Source organism: Protopterus annectens, chromosome 10.part0, assembly GCF_019279795.1.
Source record: "Protopterus annectens isolate FY-2018-M chromosome 10.part0, PAN1.0, whole genome shotgun sequence".
Taxonomy (NCBI): Eukaryota; Metazoa; Chordata; order Ceratodontiformes; family Protopteridae; genus Protopterus; species Protopterus annectens.
Window position 1 is genome coordinate 1,053,531,998 of NC_056744.1, and position 26,443 is coordinate 1,053,558,440.

Here is a 26,443-nt window from a genome sequence, read left to right on the forward strand (position 1 = left end):
CATCCTGGATTATAAGGGTGCTTCATCTTGATGGAAAGTCAACAGTCATTTTTCAGGCTTGAATCATGCTACACTGACACTGCATTATATATAAAAATGTTAACGATGTGAAAAATATGAAAATAGAAAACAATCTGGAATGGTTGCATTTCTGATACGGCATAAAACTGATATACAAGGGTTCAAATGATAAACTGGTTATGTTTGAGCTACATATTTATTATAAAGCAGCACTCTTTATTATGTAAAACAGAAAAAGAAAGCAAGATTACGTTGTTAAGTATTTTGTTCTTAAACTGCCTAAATTAGCAGATTAAAAGTGTTAACATAATGAAATATTCAATAGATGGTTAGCATATGGGTGCATGTCTGGGGGGGGGGGTGAATACTTGGTTGTTGGATCATTTTATGATGCATATGCATATTTTTGATTTGTTTGTTAATCAAAATATTAAGATCATATTGACAAGTTTAAGTGAGACTTGAAATTAACAATTTGGATGGTGGTAGGGATTCCAGTTGACCTTGGATAGATTCTGAAATTGTTTTCTCTGCAGTAAAAGACTAATGTAATCTTCCTAATACTCATTAAATAGCATCAAATATAAACATAGTTATCAATGAAATGGATCTTTGTGGCTTATGCTTAAGATAGATTCATAAACCGGTGTACTCTATGGGTTATAGTCTTTTGTCTTTGTATAAACTCATTATAGAAGAAGCTTCATACAACAGCACTGTCAGTTGTATACCATGACTAAACTGGTACTTTGTTAAAAACATATAGCTAAAGAAATGTATAATGTGTGATGTTTATGTCAGCTTATTTAAATTTATTTATACTACACCTCCCTTTATGTGAATTTTTTCCACTATACCTGCACTCAGATCTTTTCAATTTTTGGTTACCATTAATTAAATATGATGCGGACAGAATATATTCATTTGTATCTGTCACTCATAAGTTTCTACAGTCAAAAGGAAAAAAAAACTGTAGCATAAATAAGCTGATCATTCACTGTGTATCTTAAAAGTTTGACATTGCACTGGTTACATTCTTAATGCCTTAAATCAGCAAGCCTGTACAGAGCAAGGAAAACAGTCTATAACGTTCAAAGTTTTCAGCAAGGAAAAATGAGATTGTGATCATTATCTGTTACACTTGGTCATCTGCACTGCATTTCAGAATATGGAATCATAAAAATATATATCATGCAAAGAACATCTCTGGCTGAAAAGGTGTCACTAAACATGCACTGCTTGGAAACTACTTTGGACCAAAATTTCATGACAGCTTTTGATGTGGTCTGGTTTCATATGATACTTATTTTTAGAAAAAAGTGCAGGCCATTACATAAACTAAAGACTTGAATCATATACTTGTTTGCAGTTAACACTAGTTGTACCGCAGTTATGCTGGTAATCTGTTCTGAAGTTGGGTCAGAATGATGCGTCAGGATCTGGCATAAGTGTTGTGTATTCCTGTTAAAGGGAACACAAGGGTTAAACTTGCCAACAAGTTAAAGCTCTGAACTGAGTTGGATACTTCAGACTACAGAGCTGGATTGTAATGAACATGGACAATTATTTCACAGCAATTTTCTTCTTTGTGTTAGTTAACTGCAAAGCCATATTCAATGTTATTATGTGTTCCATTCCCTTGTTGGGAGCAATTTTTTGTGTGAATTTGAAAATTCAGTGCATGCAGAACACTTACTGGATTTACACTAAGTGGACAATTACTGAGGTGACAGCTCGTCACCTGAAGCTGAAAGTACTGACAAACAAATAAACACTTTTCCAGATAGAGAAATACATCTGTGCCTCACTGCAGCTCTTCATTAGCTCAAGTCAAAAGACTCTACTATATTTAATATGATGAGCGATGAAATCCCTACCACATTTAGCTGATAAATGGGAATATGAGTGTGAAAGAAACTTAACTGATAATATTATCCATCAAAAGTTTTTTTTTATTTTTTAATACTGTTTCCTCAAAAAGAAAAAATAGCAAAGAAAAACTGAATTTATTACATTTTATGGTGTGGGCAAGCCTCCTATGATTTACTCCCCATGAGGCGGGATAAGAAAAAATAAGTCTTCTAATTTTTGGAAGCCTTGGAGGTCATGTGCAGTATAGTATAGGAGAACACAATCTCCATCTCTTTAGTCAGTTGTATTTGCAATATTGCTTCAGGTTTTCTGATTTGGAGCAACGACTTCATGACCATTTGATGCTAGGCATTGCTGGGTATGGTGGGTGGTACTTGTAGATTGTATGAGAAAAAAAATCAGCATGGGGTCAATATTGCAGAACACAATTCCATATTAACATATGCAAGGTGGAGAACTTAGAACCTGTTTTTTATTTATTGTATATTTCTAAATTTGTCACTAACTACAACTATTGGTTTCCCATCAACCTCAAGAACACTGATATTGTAATTTTAGTTGTCTGCTTATTGTTTCATCTAGCACAGTAAAGTTGGGAAAGGTAATAAATGCTGTTGGCATATATGTTTTGGTCTGTGTGTCTGTCTGGTCACTACCACTGTGGTTGAATGCATTGTCATTAACTTCATTAGGTAATTTTTTTCTCAGTCAGATGCTTGACAGATGAACCATACTTTGGCTGAAACCCAGTTTTGATCAATGATGGCAATATATATATATATATATATATATATATATATATATATATATATATATATATATATATGAACACTTTATAATCCTGAAATTCTGAAATATCAAATTTCAGAATCCCAAGGCCCCAGAAGCGGGAATTTCAAAATCCCAAAGTCCAGAGATGTTGAATTAGTGCTTCTGGTGTTACACTGTGTGAATGGATAGCTGGAAGTTCAGATAAGTATTTATGTTTAAGGGTTTTGCTTAGGGGCTTTAATGTGTCAGTGTGTGTGTGTGGGGGGATGTAGCTTGTATGGTGATGTTTTCATGTGTTTGTCTGTGTAGTGTGACCTTGGAGTTAGTATATTTAAGTGGGGGGGTGTGGGGGATGCAGGGGGGGCTTGCCCCCCTACTTGTATGGTAGTGTAGGTTTGTGTGTTTGTGTGTGAGGGGAAGGTATGTGTGTGTGTGGTGGATGGTTAGTGTAGGAGTTGTGATTTTGAAATTCATGCTTCTGGGGTTTCGGGAATTTAAGGTTTCGGCTTTATGATCTTGAGATTCTGAAATTCGATATTTCAGGATTTCGGGATTATAAAGTAAGCCTATATATATATATATATATATATATATATATATTCAAATTTGTGATTATGAACTTTCACTGTTTTAAACATTTGGGTTTATAGTCTCGAAATACTGAAATTTGACATTTCAGTATTTCGAGATTATAAATGGCACCTCTATATATATATATATATATATATATATATATATATATATATATATATAAGGAAGAAACTATAAAAAAAATCACAGCATGATAATTTAAATAGCCAGTGTTTAGTACAGAGTAAATGCAATTTTGTGGTACACAGGCTGGAAAGTCAATGTGATGGGGGGGGGGGGGTCCTATCTGAATTACCATACAGCTTCCTACCCAGTGTATATATCCTTCTCCAGGTTTATCAGTTACCCACTACCCACTGGACTTCATCCGAAAGGACAGGGGCCGGAGCTGAACCTAAAGACATCCTGGGCAGTTTCTTTTTATGACCTACTCTACTGACCCCCCCTCTCTCATGGTTCCTATGGTAAAGTCCAGAAGTTGATGTGAAGTGAGGATGTGTGGTATAGGAGGTCAGCTCTGTCCCCATCCCATCCTTCCTTTTGATATGCCTTTTGACAGCAATGTCCCCAGCCTGCACCAGAGATAATCACCAGAGATGCCCACAGGTCCACTCTACCCCAGGAGCTGGTAATTCCCATCATTCCCTGCCAATCCTTCTGTCACCTGAACCACTTATCAAACACAGACTGGCTGGGATGTAGTTAGGGCTTTATCCCTCTGCACTACAAGAACATCTTGAACTGGCTATTTATTTGCTAAAAGTCATTGTCGGATTCTAAAAATATAAATAAATAAAGCTTAGACTGCTATTTTTGTAGCATAATTCTTACATGAGGTTTTCATTTTACTGTTTTCTTTTGTACTTCCCTTTTTTTTTTTTGTTTTTGTTTTGGATATCAGCTAGTGTCATCTTTATGACAGGGAGGCTCCTCCCCTTTGACTTACCCTTGATGCATCATATACAAAATGACATCAAATCAATTTCTTGGTTACATGGGTACCCCCAGTATGTACAGTGTCACCTTATAGTCCTGTCTAATACCACTAAAAATTTATAAAATGCATCCTTGGCTTTTACCATGAATATTAATAACTTATTTGGTGACAGTCATGAAAGAAAATACGTCTTGAGTTATTTAGTCATCTAATTCATTCAACAGACAAAACTTCTGAGAAAGGAAAGGAACTTATGAGGTATGATCATCCAGTGCTGTTATATTGCTCTGTCATGATTAGGATAGAGGTTTTTGACATAAAAATGCATGTCTGCTTACAAGGTACTAGATAATTTTATTAGAATTTCTATTTTCCTTAAACAGTGTTATTGAACTCTACATTTGCACTAGCAAGTACAACAGAAGGCATTGCTCAAAGAAATGTGTACATATTTTTTCACTGCAGTATTCCTTCAAAGAATAGTTATGCCATCGCAACCCCCCCCCCCAAAAAAACTGTAATCATAGCTTGTTCCCAGTCTTAATCTCTAATTTGATGCATTGCATTTTTATCCTTTTTAACATACCATTTAAAAAGTTGCAGAAGGTATAGAAATACAGTAAGAATAATGAAGAATGCTCCTTTGCACCATTTATGTCTTAAATATGCATGCATATATATATATATATATATATATATATATATATATATATATATATATATATATATATATAGATATATATACATATATTTTATATATATATAGGTTCCGGATGTTTGCTTGAATGAGCAAACGACCAAAACCCAAACAGCCGGGCATACTTACGTGAAAGTGCTTTTCACCGAAGAAGCACTTTTGCGTAAGTATGCCTGTTGTTGAGGCTGTACTACGGTGCAGGTAAGGGAAATTTCCCTTTTCCCCACTGTAGTGCGGTCTCGGATGGAGAATGTTAAAGTAGGGGTGTGTGGGGGGCACAGCTAATATTAATATAATGTTAATGTTAATGTAGTGGGGTTTTTTTGAACATGCTTTAATGAAAGCGCTTTTTCGATAAAAGCGTTTTTGTTAAAGTGTGTTCGGTTATTATGGATTCAGACATTTGCTCATTCAAGCAAACGTCCTAGATCCATGTATATGTATATATATATATATATATATATATATATATATATATATATATATATATATCTATACACACACACACACACATATACATATATATATATATATATATATATATATATATATATATAGTCCAAATATACTTGCTTCCACACATTTGTGCTTATTTTCACTAGCCTGCTCTATAGTGAAAACTGCTGCAGATATCTTCTCTGATATGCTGCCAGTCAGATTCATTTCATAACAGTACTGGTTTCACTGAGACATTTCTCAATTTTAATTGATTTCTATATTAGCTGATGCATATTGACTATACACCAGTGACACATTTTTTACACTTGAGCAATCAGTGATTATTTGTTACAATATATGTCATAAATTAAACTATAAGTTATTAATTTCAAAAGCTTCATTAAATAATTTACAAACATTTACTATGTGCCCATGTGCTTAAATGAATTATTGCTAAGTCATGTAAAAGTACGCTACAGCAATTACAATAAATTTGATATATTTTAAGATGACTACTTAAATAGGTTCTGTTGCCCAATCAGATACAATTTTCATCCTCTTAATGGTCTTCAAAACTATTACCATCTGGAGCACATTTCATAATTTCAGCCCATGATAATAATTTGTAGCATCTTGCTAATAAATTATGTTCTTTTTATTTTTTTTTTGCTTTATATAGATTGAAATTTATACTGTCACTGGCATAACTAAAAGCTATGCAAAACATATTCAGTTATACATGGATGAATCTAGAAGTTAAAGAAATAAGACCGTGAGCAAAGTCTCTGGTTTGCAATTTCTGAGAAAACATTCACATGCACTTGAAATGAATATATGCACAGCATGTCTATAGACTACCAAGAGATATGAAGATTAAACGAGTTAGTGGAAAAATAACAAATATGAAGAAAGTTCCCGACTTCTGAGCATCATTATTTTTTTACTGAACCTTTTTCCCCACTAAGTCACTTTGCCCATCAGTCCCATAGTTGTAGCCCCTTCTTCATACCTTCTATCCAAAAGTATGACTTACTCTCTAGCTAAGAGGCCATTTCACAATCAGTAGCTGGACAACAGCAAAATATGACCTTAATGGGCCTAGACTTGGAACATATGCACATTAGCCTTGATGGCACCACTGAAGTGTGGTAGCCTGGAGAAGCAGAACACTTAAAATACTAACTACAAAGATATGCTTACTTCCTCATGTGCTAGCTCCAAGTACAATATGTAAAAGCATTCTTTGGTGAGTACATGTCTGTTATTCTTCATCTTTTGTACTGCCTTGTTATAGTACCTAACATCTTCTGAGTGTCCAGATTGCTGCCACTCTCTTTCCTGGATGAGCAAACTAGCACTGGCTATTCAGTTCCACCCACCTACTACTTCTATTCTTCAGGCAGCAACTAGAACCCAGGTTACCCGGGTCACAGTTAGGGTTTTATCTCTATGCCATAAACCTGAGTCTGGCACACAAAGCATCCTCCAGCCCCATACTGATGGATTTACTGCACATCAGAAATTCAAAACTACATCAGAAATACTTTGGCTAGGGGTCTAAACTTCTTCTGCCACATCAGCATAATGGTTTGAAGGGGCAGGTATATCTCTCAGAGAATACCACTGTTCTGGAACAGACTCCACATCCTCATAAAACAAAGTTCATCCCTGTCCATATTCAAGTGCAATTTGGATCTATGGATGAGAAACAGAAAATTTACCCCAAGATTGCCTTCTGTAATGCTACTAGACAGAGACGGATCCTAAATGCACTATCCAATGCATGGGTAACATCAAATTATCTATGGCATGAGCTTAGTTATTCTCACTAGGGATAATATATAATTATCAAGCATGGACATTCTCTAAGCAAATGTGATAGGTTAATTTGAACACAAAAAGTGAAGCTGGCTAGGCTTAAAATGGCCTGCAAGGCAGCTAGACTAGTACTTACCTATGAACCTATGAACCTGGCACTTTTTTAGCTTCTTTATTAGGAAGCATAAAGGTTTCATGGCAGATCAACACACTTCAGTGAATCAAAACACAAATTGCCATTATCACAGCTATGCTCTGTCTGAAAATATGGTTAGCAGTAAATAATATGAAAAAAATCACTAATACAAGGTGCTTTATCCTCCGTCTGCATCCACCTTATGGAGGCTTCATCCATGAGACCCCCCATAGAACTTAATTTCCATGCAATAACAGCATAACCACATTATGATTAAGAAAGCATACAGCTGCAAAATATATTTCATGTGATACTACATCAACTTCTGATACTGGCAAAATGCAGTGAATGACACCATGACAAAAATAGTTTTGATGATTACAGATTGCATAAAATTAAAACTAGCACTAACTAAGCAATGTATTTGGCTATTTGCCTCAAATATGAAACTTTAGTACAAATAAAGGAAAAGTTTTTTTTTTCTTAATAATGCAAATTTAATTCCCTAAAAGCCATTTAAATTTTGGAGTAGACCATATAGCTCAGATTTTTTAAAAGTGTATCATATGTGTAGCATGTAATGGTGCTAACTGAACTGTGTATCAAGTCTTTGCTTTGTGATAATTCCTCCTGCTCCACAGCTTTATTTAGAGAGATGACTTTAGAGGCCCCTCAACTCATCACTTGATTACTATAATTCTTGCAGTCTATTTTCTTCCCAAAGGAATAATATAGCACTTTAGATCATTTTTTGTCCATGAACTTTGACTTCAGTATATTTTCTTGAAGAGTTATCAGTGACTTTTCTACAGCTTACCACCCTCCTCATGAACACTATAAAATCTTGTTATAACTGCTTTTGAATTAAAAGCTACAGACTTTATTTTTGGAGTCTAATGTGGTCATCCCCATAAATCTGGTAGTCTTCTGCAGTTTTTGTCATAATAATGTTTTTTCACTAATGATTTCTGTCACGCATTCTCTTTACCTTTTGCTGATTCTAAGGTAACAGCAACGTAGCTAAACTAAACAGTTTGCTTTTCAACTTCATGGTGATAAATATTTAAGATGCACAGAAACTGAATCTCTACAGTGGAATGTTCTGTTTCTGCACATGAAGGTCATGACATAATTCTCATAACTTTTTTTACAGCTCTTTCTTTTTATATTTAACTGAGTGGGTAGCTCCAACCACTTCTCCATTCAACTATGGATAGTGTGGTATAGGCATTGTATGCCTCAGCTCACCCTAATCCATATATCTTCAGAATTCCATACTTAAATAGTTTGGATCATTTAACAGATATTAGAACATCTCATATCCCCTAGCTCAAGTATACAGGCTGTAATACTCTAATAACACTTGCTGTCCTCATGTCTATTTTGAATATTTCAGGGAATTTGAAATAATGGTGCAAACATATCAAATACATAAAAACTTTGTAGTGAAACACAGAGCAGCACCCACTTAGCTCCATGGATGATTTGTAACTCGATATGCTATAATGTCTTAATTTGTATTGCTGTCATGGTATATATATTACAGATGACACAGCTTTCTATATTTTCTTCTGTATGGTTCAGCATTCCTGACAAATACGTTATACCTCTTTTTCATTATTGGTACATTACTATATCTCAAGTAATTTTTTTGTTTGTTTCAGCATCTAAGATTTCATCATCTTTAAATATGAAGCCCTGGGTTCAATTAATTTCATCATTGAAAGAACAATAAGACTGAATTTCTTTCCTAAATGATGGCTTTTGCTTAGGCCAGTCTTTCCTTGTATCTTATTTCAGTAATTCTTCTTCTAAGTCAGGATCAGTACACCTGAGAAATTATTTTACTTTTTCTTCTCTCATTGATGGCAGTGCTATTATACAAATAATCACTTCCTATAGCAACTCTTCATGTTTCTGAAATGAATATACTGCACTTAGCATATTTGCTATGTGCAGTTCCTAGCCTGACCTATATTTCACTTTGACATCATGTGTATGTAGGCAATGTTATCTTCCATCTCAGAAGTGCATTATACAAAGATTTTTTTTAAATATGCATTGCAAAGGATTATGTCTGTTTCTACTTAAACATCTTTTCCATACCACATATTCTCTGAATTTATTATACCTATGCATTATTGCTAACAGTTCCTTTGTCTGGGTGAACAAACCTATTTTGCACTTTTGTAAATTTTCCTGTCCTACTGGCAAAATGATTTGTTGTTCACTTATAGGATCATCAGTGTCTATGTGCAAAATAATTAGCTTGTTAATATAATAATTCCTTACCACTGGAACTTCTCTAGCTAGATTGTTTTATAATTTCAAAACTCTTTTTCTATTCATAGCTTCATTTTCAGGTAGGGTAGCATTATGTTATTATAACTTTATTGAACTTTAGTTATTACACATGAGGTATTAGCTGCAAACTTTACAAGATATTGTATCATGCTTAGAAACCTTTTTATTGCCAGTTCGTCTTGTGGCCTTGACACTTACAGAATTGCATTGCCTTTTTTTCTGAATCTTTTTGTTTTTTTCTGGATTATATTTGCTAAACTTATTTTACAATTGCTCTTATTTAGCTTGAAATTATGCTATCTTAATTAGATCAGAAACTATTGCTATAAATGACCTTGTACTAACGAATCATCAGTTGTATTTGCAGCAGCCATGAATTCTTCTTAGGCAACAGTTTTATGGAACACTTCTGCTGCTGATGAAAGAACTAACAGAAGTCTAAAGAATCTGTACCTTTATAACATCACACTTATTGTGCTAATTTTGGAACTTGCTTTAAATGGCTTCACATGCATCTTCCTTTGTGTCTAGTACTGAAAAAAAAACTTATTCTTGATACTGTTTCTTCAAATTCTCAGAAAGGGTAATGCTTGATTTAACTACTCTCTTCAGATCTTCTCAATCAATACAAATGCAAATATTGTCTTTCTTCAGAAAAAAAGACCATTATATTTATTCATTTTGCAAGATTTTGTTTCTTCTTAATAACACCTATAAGAACCTAAGGTCTCCATCCTCTTATGCTCTTGTCCAGATTTAATGTTGAGTACTGTAGGAACTTCCCTGAGTGCATGTTTCACTGGCACTGCATCAGGTTTTGATCCTATGTCATAGTCTTCCAAAGCTCTTCCTAAGCATGCAAGTAAATCAGCAAAGTCATGCAGGATATAATTGCTATGGTTGTGTTGATTTTCTGAAATAGCTACATGACCTTGTAATTGATTTGTTTTTACAGATGGAGTCATTGCTTTTTCAATTCAAATGTTTTTATAATTTCCAGTTTTTCAAAAGGTGAACAACTCACACATTACAACTGACTCCTTCAATACAACTGTTAACACTGATTTTTTTTTAAATTTTATTTTGTATTCATATCCACCACTATCTGACCAAATGAGGCATCCTGGAAACTGGAATCAAATAGCACTGTATCATAAGTATGTTTTTAAAGCAGTCTAGCTGCAACTTAACATAACTTTCTTCTAAGACATGATATTCCACACATTTGTTTAAGTTTCATATTCTCATCACTAATCTTAACATTTATTCCCAACCGTTTAGCTGACATTCTAGTCTCAGTGCTTCAGCTGTATTTTCTTGCTAAACTGTGTCATATTTTCAGTTTTACAGTGCCAGTCTTGTCTGTTCATTGGTATTGTTTATTTGTATATTTTTGCTCAATTATATGCAATTTATTTTGCTCAAACATACCATATTGATAAGCATCCATTTTTAATACAGATTTTGTAAGCTTGACTAAATGCAGGATGACTTTTCTTTCATGACTACATCTGCTGGAAGCCATAATTTCAGTGGTAGGAGTAACTCTTTTCTCAACTCCATCCTTATTACTGATTACCATCTGTCTCTCTTTTTCCAATTGTTTCTTTCACAATCATCATTTTATTTATCTCTTTTTCTTCTCTCTTTCTTTCTGTTTTTTTTTATTATTTTATTCACATCTCAGTTGGCTATTTTCACTTTGCACAAGTAATTTCACACTGTCAGCATACATATTCATCTTTGGAAAAGTCAAATCTGTTTCTCTTAATAGTCTGCCTTTTTGTTTCATCATGTCATGTGCCACAAATAATTCACCATGTTGTGTACTAAAAATAAGACAATATATTAGAGAATAAAGCATTCAACCAAATTCACAATATTTATCTCCATTACTCAGTTCAGCAACATATGCATCTATGGCCACCAATAGTCACTGTAGAACATTGTGCTTTTAAGCAAGTGCCTAATAAATTTATTTCAAGTGTTTTTTTTTTTTTTTTTTTTTCTCCAGTGGCAGTAGCATCAACATTAATCCCTAAGAGATAGTACTTTGTTTTTCCTGAAGAAAAAGTTAAAAGGGATAACTAACTATATGGGTTCATCCACAGTGGCATGAATGTCTGGAAAATAATGAATTTCTCCAGAGTATTCAGCTAACCCATTTTCTGTGTGGAAAATATGCCAATTGCATGTGTGCCACTTTTAACCGATAACTATTTGTCTGTACTTGCAAACAACAAAAAAAATGTTAAATTAAAATATAGTTCATTAGTTCTGCAGATACCGTTCTGCATTTTGGCTGAAGATTTCAATAACTGTTGGCAATATATAACATGTGTGATATCTTGTGGTGACATGTATTGAATCTGCTTTTATAGCGGAGCGTAGCACAGCAGTCTGGAAATTAAATGAGCAACAATCATCTATAAGTAACAATTTAGATTTTTCATAATAGCTGCTTTCACAAGTTGAAAACATACAAAGGAAGAATTGTGTTTAGGTTCTATTATTGTGCTTATGTAATGAAGACAAATAAAAGTCTAAGTGAGCTCCTCTTAAGATGCTGGAATCAGGAAGGCAAAGCATTAAGATGCAGTACTGGAGAATTACTGGGTAAAATGTCAAATCTTCTCAGCAGACTTTCCTCTATGATTTTTTCTTGTTTTAGCATGAAATGCCAACAAGTGAGCTTATCAATAGGGCTAGTATTTATATCATCAGTACTAGGCCTTCAGCATGGTTCAGTAAGATGCAAAAGAATGTTTGGTAATTACTTCTGATTCATAGAACTTAGATCCATGATGGGAAACTAATTTGAAATGCTGTTGAAGATAGGTTTCATGTATAATAAATATTTAGGAAATGTATGTGATTCAGAGGACTATGTATACACCGCTTGCAATAGATTTTGAAACAATAAGGATATTTTATGCATAATATTGCATCCGATAATGTTTTACTTGTATTGTATTAAACATATATTTTCTCATATCTGGAATACTAGAATTGCATATATTAATGATTTCTAGCCCAGCAAATTATTGATATTAAGAAATGGAAGATAGGAGTCAGGCAATATACATGGCTGTTATTGTTGTTACCTCTCATGAAATTTAGTATTTGTGAACAGTTTGTTCTTTTGAGAGAGACTGTGAAATTTATAATAGAATTCATATCTACTGCTCATGGAGTGGTGGCATAGAAATATTCAAAATGAACATAGATGTTTACACATGCTTAATATACTTCTGCTGAAAAGTTTCATTCCTGACCAGTTTATTTGTTTATTTTTTTGAGTTACTACAATGTATCAGTTTCTATGAAGCTGTAAGACAATTCAAGTTAATCTATGAAGTGACCATTACAGAGCATGCTGTATATGGATGCTGCTTGATTTATCTGATAATCTGCATGCAGTTTCAACATTGGGTGTAGACATTGCTTCTTTCATTGCTCTGGCTGGAACTGTATTACTCTTGTAACATTTTCATAACAATAAAGATGGAATACAATTGTAAACTTTGAAAATTCTATAGGAATAAGTAGTAATGGGTGCCTTCTACATTTATGATCTAGTGCATTGCCCTTTTATGTTTATTTCAATGAAGGAGTCACTTTTTTGTACAGTGGAAGAAAAGGTAGTTGCACAAATTAAATAAGATTATGTCAAAAAAAAAACAGTACAACTGCACTAATAAATGACAAATCAGTAATAAAAGCGGACAGTAAAACCAAACACCTATATTAACCACATATCAGTAAGCGCTTTTGTCTCTATATCAATGAGACTTCTTAAGACAAGACGATACAAGCTAAAACCCATTTAAATACAAATTAATTACATCACACGACATAATACATTAATGCTTAAGCCGCTTTCTTTTAAGATAGACAACAAAGTTTTCTCTTCTCTTAGGTCCTGGTGGATAGCAGGCCTTTAATTTTACCTGCCATAAATACTCTTGCCTACCAAGCTTGTCTTCAGCATTAAACATTTGTTGAAAACCTTTAACTTCATGCAAAGCAATACATTTAAAATAAACTTTACATTTACTGATTTTGTAATGCCTACCAAAAGCATTAATTTCATCCCTCACTTCCACAGCATGTTTATGTTCATAAATCCTTTAAAACAATTCTGTTGTGGTGTGGCCAATATAAAATTAACTGCAAGATCTGCAGATGACTAAACAACATATTTTGATTTACATATATAAGGCCCTTTAATAAAAAGTAAAAGTATTTATGGTAAGCTCTTTCATATCAACATATAAATGGTCTGAAAAATGCAAGTGTGGCATTTAAACATTCCTGCTTTAATACATTGTACATAAGCTTCATTTAGTTTTGACTGAAAAAACTTTTTTAAAAAATTTGCCTCTCTTTTGAACAAAAACAGGAACATCTCCTACTACTCTATAAATATCAGGCCAACTTCTGAAAGTCTTCTATTTATTAGCTATTACATTTTTAATACCTTTCACATCCACACTCTTACCAGTTTGCATTGAAACTCTAAAATCAACTTCATCAAATTTCTGAAATGTAAGTTTATCACTTTTTCTAATATTACGTATTTCTATAAAATTATCCTTCACTAGAGCTTTTAGGTAACTCCGATTCATAAACTTATTATACAAGCTCACTCCCTCTTGAATAAAATCATCATCTTTTTTATTTAATTTATTAACCCTCATTAATTGATTGCTGACAATATTTTCTTTAGTCTTTTTTTAGGGAGCATACTGCTATAATGTAAATATGCATTATTCTGCACATTCCTCTTGTTGATTTTAATTAATAACTCACCTTTATCTTCTAAAACCACTACATCTAAATAACTAATGATTAAATTATTATGCATGGATGTAGATTTAAAAAAGAGCTAATATTGATGATATATGTTAAAAAGTCATTCAGAAATTCTGTCCCCCCTCTCCATATCAAAACACATAATCAATAAATCACTTATAAACCACTATATTGTCTAGATAAGTATCTAAAAAATGTTGACCTTCTCCCACCCAGTCAAAAAGATATTAGCACAACTGGGAGCCATTTTAGCTCCCATTGCCAGCCCATTTGCCTGGCAATAAATTTCATTCTTGAATACAAAGAAAGGGATACAGAGCAAGTGGGTTAAGTAGGAAAGGAATGAGAAAAATATAAAAGCATAGAGGAAGGAGCTAGATTGAGGAAAGTAAGTAGCTGGGGTGTTAAGGTAGTGGGTATGGAGATTACAGAGAAGTTTAGGCCTATTACAGATAGTAGATGGAGAACTAAAAGGTGGAAAGGGGGAGAAGAAGAGTAATTTGATTGCTGATAGATATAGAATTGTTTTTTATCTGTTGTAATAAGCTTTTTAACTTTGTTACAAAGTTGTTGGTGATGAAATAAGTTGTCTTGGGTGTTATTTTTTTTGACATTCTTTCCATGATTTATCTCCAAACGACGTTAGTCACTTGGTAGAATGAGTCATGGGGTATGACTGATTCTGGTTCACTTAGTCTGGGTTGGAGCTGTGCTATTAAGTATATCTAAAAATGTGGTATTGAAGTTCTCAACAGCTTTATCTAATGGAATGGTTTTAGGGTAACCCAGTTAACAGATTTTAGTGTATCTAGAAAACATAGATTCAATTTAGATAAGTTATGGGTTGTCTTGTAGAAGTGTTTGTTGGGAGTATGTTTATATGTTTTGATAGTTTATGAGGGTAGGTGGTCAGTTAGCATGTTGGGGAGAGTGCTGGTTTATGTGAATTTACCTGGGTCTGATACTAGGATCAAGTCAAGAATGGATCTGTGGGTGGAGTTTTTGTCGTATCTTGTTTGGGATTGTAGACTGGGTAAACTGTTCCTGCAGTAATGCACTCATTCAATGATTCCTTGACTTCCTCAATTCTAATGCACTAGACCACCTTGTCTCATCCCCCACAAGGGAAGATAACCTTCTGGACTTGGTTCTCACCAACATGGCGGCCTGCTTCACTACTCCCATAATATGTTCTTTCCTGGTGAGATCAGATCATCAGACTATCTCATTCGAAGTTTCTATCCCACCCAACCCCCCAACCTTAATCAAGCTAAAAAACTTCTCAAATGCTGACTACAATCTCCTAAGGGTGGGTATCTGTAGCTTCACCCCCCCCCCAGAGGATGCAGACAACTATGCTGAACAATACACCAGTGCAGTATACAAGCATCTGTACAACTGCATGGACTCAGCCATACCCAACAGAACTAAAACCTGCTCCTCAAGGAAAAACAAACCTGTTTGGTTGACATCTTTTATTAACAGGCTTTACAGCAAAAGGAAGAAACTCTTGTCCAAGGGTAAAAAAAGAACATATTCCACACTGGAAAAACTCCCTCCTTAGCCAGAACAAGCAAATTAGATCACTAGCAGTAGCCTTCAAATCCAATTATGAATTAAAACTCACCCCCAAAACAAAGGGAAACCACAAAGCCTTCTTCAGTTACGTCAGGAACCTCCATGGTAAAGCCCAGGTTTGTTCTGAATTAGTTCTTAACAATATCAGTTGTACCAATCCTGTTGACTAGTCAGCTTGCTAGCAGATAGGTTCAGCACAAATTTCACCTGCCTGTCCCCCCAAAGGCCCTTTGACATCCCCGATACTTGTTCCATATCTCACATCTCCAAAGATCAAGTGCTAAAGGCCCTAGCCAAGGCAAAGAACACAGCTTCTATGAGGCCTGATAGCATCCCAGGCTGTATTCTGCACCATCTCCAGCAAGAACTGGCTTTGCCATTGAAATCCCTATTCAACCACAGCTTAAGTACAGGCTTCATTCCAGCAGAGTGATGGTGCCACTACTGACCCTGGAAACTACTGCTTAATTAGCTTGACAAGTCTGATCCGTAAAGCCATGGAGCACATTATTATGGATTTCATAAACAAGGACATATGCAATCTCCAAGCACTTGACCCCACCCAGTTCGGATTCAGCAAGGGCAGATCTTGCATGTTGAATCTGATTGACTTCTTTCAGAATGTCACAAAGGCCCTGGATGAAGGAAAGTCAGTGCATACAGCATACCTTGACTTGGCCAAGGCCTTTGACACAATCCCCTACTTGGGCATCATCGAAAAGCTAACACAACTTGGTGTAAATCCCTATCTCATCAGGTTGGTGGCCAACTGGCTCACTAAGAGGACTCTCAAAGTCAAAATAGGTGCCTCCACCTCCTATAGCAGACCTGTCACTAGTGGAGTTCCCCAGAGATCTGTCCTGGGACCCTTGCTGTTTGACACCTACTTTGAACAGGTCCAGGCAAAGACAAAAGTCCTGTGACTGACCAAGTTTGCAAATGACTGTAAGTTGGGTGTTGTCATTGACTCCCAAATGGTGTTAACATACTGCAAGAGGGTCTCACATCAACTAATGACTGGTTCCAGAGTCATGGCCTCAAGCTAAATTCAAAAAAATGTATCCTCATACCATATGGCAAAAACATAGCCCCTAATGATTACCACATCAACAGCAACCCCCTAAGCACACAACGTGTGGTGAGAGACCTGGGCATTTAGGTTGATAACAACCACACATTCGACCATCATGTAGTGGCAGTGGTCAGAAAAGCCTTTTACTTGGTTTATCTCATAAGTAAAGGGATTGCATCCAGAAAAAAGGAGGTTATTACCTCTCTGTATTCCTCCCTCATTAGACCAATAATTGAGTATAACACCCTGTTTGGTATGTATCTCTCCAAACATCTGCACCAACTGGAAAGGCCACTGAAATACCTCACAAACAGAATCCATGGCCTCCAACATCTGTCCTATGTGGACAGGCTCAGCTAACTATAACTATGTTCGATATTGTACAGATTGCTCATGGGTGATCTGTGTCTTGCCTGCAAGGCAATCTCAGACCATGCTCTACAAGAGATGCTCTGTACTGTAAGTCTAACTCCTCATGCATTACCCCCTCGAAAGGCCTGAATCTAATAGGCAACATCAACAAAACCTGCTGGAGAGATATGTTTGTCTCCCAGAGGCTGCCCCATCTCTGGTACAGACATCCCATACATGTCAAACAGACCCTATTCAAGAGCAACCTTGACGAGTGGATGGGAAACCACAGATTTGTCTGAGGATTTCCACCTGTTTCCTCATTGACAGGGGCAACAGGTGCTGACTGAGGTTTCTTTTTGGTGATAAATTCTTGACTAGGCTTGTAAGGGCCCCAGGGCCATTAGCCTAGCAACCTCTTATGATCCTATGATTTGTGTAAAGTTATAGAGGTTAATAGAGTGAGTAGAAGAGACTGATGTAAGATTTAGCCAGTTTATGTTAACATCACCTAGAATGATAGTTTCATAGGAAATGTTAGTTGTGATCCAATGTAAAATATTTTTAAGTGTGACGATGTTATGTCCTGCAGGAATGTAGATGACTGCAACACATTCATTTTTGGAAGTGTTCATTCTCATTACATCTGAGTGATGCCTCCAGGTGCATTTACAGTTACCTCCTACTGACGCCTCTAGGTGTCAAATACTGCTAGTTCATATTTGAATTAATATTTCCAAAACCATGCTACATACAAGGTATCAGAAGATTTTATCTTGAAGCGTAAATGATGGCAAGCACAATTGTATTGATATTTAATCTCTGTCAATGAGTATTTATTAGAACTGTGAGATGATAACTTGATTTTTTTAAAAACTCAAGCCACACCCACTGTGAGTTAAAGGTACACACTCAAAACAGCTGTACGGGAGGGAATGATTTAAAGTGGATAATGAGAAGTTCTGTATTATCAAATTTGGGGATAGGACCTTAGTATTTGGTTATAGTGAAGTGACTAGAGTGGAATAATGCAATATGACCATATTTCTTGTGCAGTCTCTCTAGTCTAATCACATTATATCCTGAAGGTAACAATTCAGTGTCTTTTTATTTCAGGTTATAGCCAGGTTTCTGTGGCATCTAAGACGTTGGGAGTATGTGGTGCTATCCAGGCACGGAAGTTTGAGATATTATTGCAGCTGTTGCAAAAATTAAGGGTAAAGAGTTTTAGATTTTTCCTTAAGAATGAGTTTAATATGCTAAGGGATGTAGTTGAAGTAATGTATACTGGGCTAATGACCACTGCGGCATTTATAAGCCTTAATCTAGCATTCCAAATCTATCCTGCAAGCTTATGTGCCTTAGAAGTTATTTTGAGGGGTGTATGTAAGGTGGGGCAAGATTTATAGGCTGCCGTTATAATCATAGGGCTAGACCTGTTCACATTATCAATTTCCCACCACTGGTTCTGGTATCTGTTTAGTAGGGTTGGGAAAAGCTCTGTTTCAAATGGATAAGAGCTTGTTACAGAGAGGACATGTCCCTCCAACATGTTCTGTTTATGTTCAAGCAAAGTTTAAATGCCTAGATTGAGTAATTTTGATGTTATTAATTTTGCAGATATGCAAAAGGTCCATCAGACTGGGATTCAAGGATGTTTCGTATTCCAAGCATTGATCGCCTCTCAACAGTCTGTAAGAAACAGAGATTAGAGACAAGGCTTTAAGACAATCTACATAGGACATGCTGTTTATGTCCTGTATCATTTTTGTGAAAAACCTCTGTGCACATTCCAGTCATTGCATGGTCAGGTGCATACCAAAGGGGGTATTGTACAGAAGGATGAACTTGATGAGGACTGAAGACAGTGGACCGATGACTTTCATGGACCTAGATTCCATGCCATTGTTTACATGTTGAAAACAGAATAATTTCCTTAATACCAAAGACACATGGTGGTCAAAAGTGAGGCTGTCATCTACATACATCCACAAATTCCTGACTACTGGTTCTATGCATATGAGTGTGTTATTGATGATGTAATTTCCTAGGCTGTCTTACTTCCCAACAAGTACTATTATGCATTTCTTGCTATTGCCTTTTAAGCTGTGGCTTTGACATCTGCCATTTGTCTGTGCTAGTCCTTCCTATTGGATATTATTGTCTTGAGGGGTATTCTATGACTGCAATCATCTTCAGACTTGGTCATTCAGAGGCTCTTGACCTTGGCCTTTACATTTAAGAAGTAGAAGCCAAAAAGGAGCAGAATCTTGTTCTCCATGTAGAGGAGGTCTCTCATTTCCTAACTTCCTGGTTCTTATCTGAGAGTCAGTTGGATACCCACTGCATAACATATGGGTCTATGCCTATATACATAAGTTTTTTTACAGTACCCCAGTGGGGTATTATATCAACTGCCATAGCCTGGTCAAGGTAGGCAGTAGGCACCATTCTGCCCTCATTCTTTGCCATGGTTGCCTTCTCAAAGAAGTCCAACAGCCTGAGTAGGCATGATCTACAATTGACAAAATCAAACTGCAGTCCCTGTGGTCCATTGATGGACCATCATTATGCAGAGGCTGACTGTTGCAGTTCTCAATTTGTGCATTTCAAAGCTTGTCTGGAGGATATGGTTAAACACTGACAACAGTGGTCCCAATAGGTCTTGTATCAGGCTATTTATGAGGAATTCTGGTATATTTCAAGGTCCATCTATGCAGTATTTTGGCCTTAGTAATCACATCTAGGACCTGCTCTCTAGTGATTACTGAGGGTGTTGTGTTAGGTGGCATTTTCCAGGGTGTGGCCAGGGAAGAGATGTTGTTAAAACTGAAGTTGAATTTGTTGGCCTGCAGATTTGCTGTATCTTCCAGCTCGGTGTAGATGCTTCCACTTACAATCACTTCTGTACACTGCAGTATGGTGTATAGAGGTTTCAGACTTGGCTAAATAAAGCCTTGTGATTTTCCTCTGCCTGGAAGGCTATCTTTACCTCAGATATAGTTTTAGCAGTCTTAATTTGTCCACTTAATTGTTTGTTTAGCTTGATGAGAGTTTTTTTCACACTGGGTGTAATACTGTCTAATCTTGGCTGTAATTTTTTTTTTTCTTTTTGTATAACCTGACTGTGTTTAGATTTCACCAGACTGGTTTGTGTTTTGAGTTAGTTTTGGGCTTATTTCTGGTTGACACAGCTGTCTCTGTACATTTATTAACATGATTGTACAGGGTTTCTCTGAGCAATTCCAAATAGACAGCAGCGTTCTCAGGGGTTTGGGGGCTAGAAATTTTGACATGTTGTCACATAGTAGAAGGAAGTTTGCCCTAGAAGAGTTCCTAAAAATTCTGGGGTTAGCTGGAATCACAGAACCAATTTTTATGATGAAGTAGACAACTTTGAGTCTAACATTACTAGAAAGGACACTACATGGGGTGATGGGGGATAGGGTTACATCATTCTGTTTTTGAGTAGTACCAAGTTGAATATTTTGCACCCCTAGTGAGTGTATGGAATATCTGGTCCAAGGCAAAGTGTTTACAGTGTCTAGGAATCTCTGGAGCTGTAAGACTGGGATCATATTTGTATGCAATTTTAAAGTGGGGTAGTTGAAGTCGCCCATGAATGTGATAATGCACTGAATTATGAGAGCTTCCATTAAGTCCAAGTATGAGGTGTGTGTTTCATGAGCCACAAATGTATGGTATGTATATTTTAATCTATATATTTTGACCTGAATATATATTTTTTTCAAAATGGTAGTTCTGTTGTGTAATGTCCATTTGTAATTTACCGCAACTTGTTATACATGTCCTATGAGATATCCTTTCAAAGAAAAAAAATAGTTCTAACAAAATTAATTGTAATAGAAAAGCAATACTAGTAATCATAACAGGTCTTCTATTTAACTGGTAAAAACAAGGGTTCCACAGTCCAAAATATGTTTCTGTTCTCAGCAGCAAACTGGCAAATGTCCTCAAGGTAAATATTAAACAGCACTTGTATCAATGGTGTTATGTTCTGTGTCAAAAGAAAATTTAAAAAAATTAACTATCATACACCAATCATATATTTTGCTAAGCTGTAACTAATTCCTTGTTGTGGGTTAATATTAGATAACACAACTGTTTAGTTATGAAAAATATAAAATATCATGTCACTGGCACTTCAGATACACATGTACAACATTAAATGCAAAGCCAAGGGATATAAGATTATTTCTTTATGTTTGCTTCTGTAATGGACACATATTCAATGGGAAATATTGCTCCAGTGCTAACTGCCTCATATTTATTAATATAAGGCAGTTAGTGGATTAACCTGAACAACAGTATTTTTTAAAATATAGTTTGAAAGGCTTTTGTTTTGTTGTATTCTTGCTGACTGACAGCCAGTTATACATTGCTACAAAATGTTTAATAAACAGAAGCACAATATTCACAAGAACACTAAAAGAAGAGATTTTCTTAGAAATAAACTAGAATTAATGATGTAATATATAGTCTGAAGAAAACATTTAAAAGGAAGCATAAATAGCAGAAAGCCTAAGAATAAATTATTGTCAAAAGTCAATTATAGTACTGATGGAGTTTAGTAAGATGTCTGGATATTGTATGACTGAGGCACTGTAGTTGATATTTTTAACTGTAAAAATAGTAATTAACAAGTTTGGAAGTAAAGTGAATTTCAGACTGTCAATATATCCTTGCTGTTTTCAAAGAATTTCCAGACCAACAACTGTACAGTCAAAATGTAGTTCAGAACCAGTGGCATGGAAAAAGCATGCTAGTCAGTCAAGAAGACATTGTGTTTGTATGTATATTAATGGAGTAAATACACAGTTGTATTCAATTATTTCCAAAAATGGTTATTGGCTCTGCTTGTAATAGTCTGCAGACTAAAACCTAGTATTCATCAGTTTTGGTTGGGGATTGGCATAACGGTTAATGTGTTTACCTCACAGACAGAAGTAAGGGTTAGTACTTACCTTTGGGGTGGAAAATTTGGCTAGACTTAAAATGGACTGTAAGAAATGTACACCCTCAAGAGGATGTTACTGGGCTGATGTTTCATTACATATTGTTCTCTGGCTAGTATCATAGCTTATTCATCACTTGAAGATTAATATAAGCTAACCAGCAGGAAACTGGGCCATGAAATCATGAACTCAGTGAGAACCAATAGTGGATTGACAAGAGCATTACACATTATACAGTGATAGATCTAAATATGCACAAAAGGCGTTATGTCCATAAAGGGATAAGATAGAATTTAGCATTTGCAACAATAAATACAAACAAAAAACATTAAAAATGCCTAATTCCATTAAAACTTTTAATATTGGATATACTTGATATCATTTGAATAGATAAGTTTTATCTTGGCAGGATATAATCCGTACAGCTAAGGCTACAGCAACAATGGTCATTTAAACATCTACTATTATGGGAAGTTTTACTTAACACAACTCTGCTATGTTCATCATATCAATCACTGCTGCAGTAGCCTTAGCTAAATGGATAGATTACCTTAGCTACCTATATGTAGGAGGTGAAAAGAGAAGAGACCAAAAGCCACTGGAGAATGGTCCTAGCAAAGCTTGATATGGACCTAGAAAAGGAATCAAGCTTTTAGTGCTTTGTGAAAGTATGTACAGAGGACCAAGTAGCAACTTCTAGAGTACTTCTTAAATCCAACAGTTTTCCAAAAGCTATAGATGAAGCCAAGGCTGTGGTAGAGTGGGCCTTGACCCCTCCTGGAATAGTTTTGTTATGGTAAGTATAACAAACGGTAATAACTTTAGACAACCATTTGGAAATAGTCTGTTCTGAAACAGGGTATCCCTCCTTCTTACCTTCACAAGGAATGAACAGTTGATCCTAAGATCTCAAAGATTTAGTTCTGTCAGGATAGTACTTGAGTTATCTGTGGAAATCTAAGGTATGTGAAATGGTTCACAGTGGAACCCAAAATGGATAGTTTGGCTTAAAGTAAATTCAGACTACACTTTAGGCATAAAAGAAGGATTCGTATTCAAAGAAATCCTGTCCTATAGAAGATGAGGTAGGGTTGAATCTGCATAAGAGCTTGCAACTCAGATACCCTTCTTGCAGAGATCAGAGCAATCAATGAAACTATTTTTAAAGTTAAGAACCTCAAATCAGCCAAATTAGCTGGTTTAAATGGTGGAAGGGTTAGAAAAGCCACAGATTTTTACAGAACATTTTGAAATGAGATCGTATTGAAAGAGGAGGATCATGCTGACATGATGAAATGACTGATAATAAATGATAAATGGATAGTAACTTACACAAATACTATAGAACTAGACAACAAATAGCTCTGAATGGGTGCTGGTTGTGTTGTTGGCACCAACTAGTGAACCTTTTCCATTTGCTAATATATGATTTTCTAGCAGCAGGCTTTCTTGCCTCCATTAGTATCTGTTGCATGTTCTCAGTAAAAGTGCCTAAAAGGAATTAAGACCCCATTATCCAGGCAGTCAGTTGAAGTTAATTGATGCCAGGATGTATCACATGTCCCTGTTCTTATGTGAGCTGTTCCAGTCTGTGAGGAAACTTGTGGTAACTGCCCCTGGCCATTTTCAAAAAAAGGGGGAGCCATACTGCAGGACAGAAGGATGTCACCACAATGACCTTGGGGGTTTCCTTCTGAATCTGCATAAGTACAATGGTTATTAGTGGAAAGGGTGGAAAAGTATGCAGGAACATTCTGGTCCAAGGAAAAGAAAGGTTGTCTGTCTCCCAGGCTTTCTTGCATGGATTCCTGGAACAGTATTTTGCCAGTCGATTGAGAGATTACCAAAGAGGTCTACTTGAGAAACTCCCCATAGACAGATAAATCTTGGAAGGCCCCCTGAGCTAGTTTCTATTTGTGAGGGTCTGTCATGGTCCTGCTCAGCTTATCTGCCACACAGTTTTACTCGGACAGAATGTAGGATGCCTTGTGCTGTGAAGCTATATCCCAAGCTAACATAGCTAGACTGCAAAGGGAGTACATCCTGGTTCCCCCTTAACTGCTGATGTACTACATCACTGTGGTATTGTCTGTAACCACTTGAAAAGGTCCCAGGGAGCAAAGATGGTTCAGAGAGTTGAGTGCTTTGATCAGGGCAGCCATCTCCTTGCAATCTATGCACTTGCATCTGTCTTTACTGGCCCCTCCCCTTTCACTTGTATTCCTCCTAAAAATGCTCCCCAAGCAAAGCATGAAGCATCTCTGCTGACTGATTGCTTTGGAGCAGAGAGGGAGAAGGGGAGACCTGAACTTTATGATATCTGTTTTTTTCCACCAAAATATTTCTGTTCTGACAAACTCCAGCACTGGCATTAGAAAAGATAAAAGTTATTTATGCTGGGAACAAAGACGTTTCCAATATCACTGTATCTTTCTCAATGTGGAGTCTTGCCAGGAGTGTCATGAGTACCATAACTGCCATGAGACCCAAAATCCTGAGGTATTCCCTAGCTGTGACCAAAGTCTGAGTGGAAAACCGAAGAAATAGATCCAGATAAATATCTATTTTTGTCCTTAAGAAGAAAAGCTCCTTGAACTGAGGTGTATAGTTGACATCCCAGGAGTGCAATCCTGTGTGAAGAAGTCGAGAAAGACTTTTCAATGTCACCTTGGATTCCCAGCTTGTGTAATAGATCTCTTGTCCAAGAGAGAGAGGGAAGAGGGATTCCTGACACGTTGAAAAAGACTCTGTAAAGCTGAGCAATTCATTTGAGTATTGAAAAATGTGGATACCCTGTAGCCTGCAATGAGCTATAACTGGAGCTAGACACACAACTCTTGGTGCATGGGTTAGTCCAAAAGTTAAGGCAGAGAACTGATAACTTGATCCAGATGCATAAAGCTTTAAGATATGTCTGATGCCTGGATGAATAGGGATTTGCTAATAAGCATCCTTTAAGTCTAGTGTTGCCGGGAAACTTGAACAAGAAAGAAGATGTAACTAGTCATGAAGTAGCATAATTTTCATTTTGGGCACTATCATTAACAGGTTAGCAAAGAAAGATTCAGAACTAATCTGCAAGAATTTTCCATCGTTGATGCTATCAGCATCCATGAATAAAAACCCTTCCCTACTTGAATAGGAGGAACTGGTTCTATCATTGCTTGGGGCATCATGTGATGAAGAAATGGTGGAAACAAAAGAGTCTGATCTTGAGGATAAAGAAGGGCCTCCTGGAAAGGAAGAATCTTCTCCTACTGCCATCTGTAATGTTGATAAATATCTCTATTAGGGTCTCTTGAATAGTCATTCAGACTCATTGGACTGCCCTTAGCTTTGGAAGGTTTGGAACTTCTTTTCCCAAACCCCTTGCCATTTCTTTTTAAATGTCTGTTTAACTATAGTCTATTGAAACTGTTTAATCTGTTTTTTGCCAAAACTGGTGGAACAGATAGAAAATCCCTTGGAAAATTTGGAAAGTGAGGGCTTAAGAATTTCAGAGATTCCCTGGATCATCTTACCCCTTTCAACACACATTTTGGTCACCTCTGTATTAGAGGGGGCAGGCACAAAATCTCTATCCAAGAGAGAATTTAAAATCTCATTTTTAACATCATCTGGGAGGTTGTGAAAACGTAGCAATGCAAACCTCTTCAAAACACTACCAGTGGCCATAGCACTGGAAGAAGTATCAACAGAATCATACACACACTGTAAACAATGAGTAGTGGCCTGCTCAGTAGAAGAAACTAACTTATTTAACTAATTCCCTCCAGAGCAGCTCAGAAAATGCTGCCTGCTTAATTCCACCATAGGAACAACAGTGCAGCCTGAGCTCATTTTCAGAAAATCCATTTGTAATACCATACAAAAAACAAATGTTCATAACTCTTTAACTATAAGAGCTAGACTAAAAATGTAAATGTGAACAGTGTTCAGAAGATACTGACCTTTCCAACAGTGTAAATATTGATAGTGTGTATCAAAGTCATTATTAAATATTTGGCAAGGAATGCTGATATTGTGCATACTTATTACATTTTGGGAAAAGCAAAGCACAATATCT

The 26,443-nt window shown here is 36.0% G+C and overlaps 1 protein-coding gene across 2 annotated transcripts in view; it reads left to right on the forward strand.

Annotated features, from left to right (window-relative positions):
* The window catches only part of NEGR1 (neuronal growth regulator 1), a 3,526,818-nt gene that overhangs the window by 1,154,045 nt on the left and 2,346,330 nt on the right, over positions 1-26,443 (forward strand). The gene's annotated exons all lie outside the window — the stretch shown is intronic.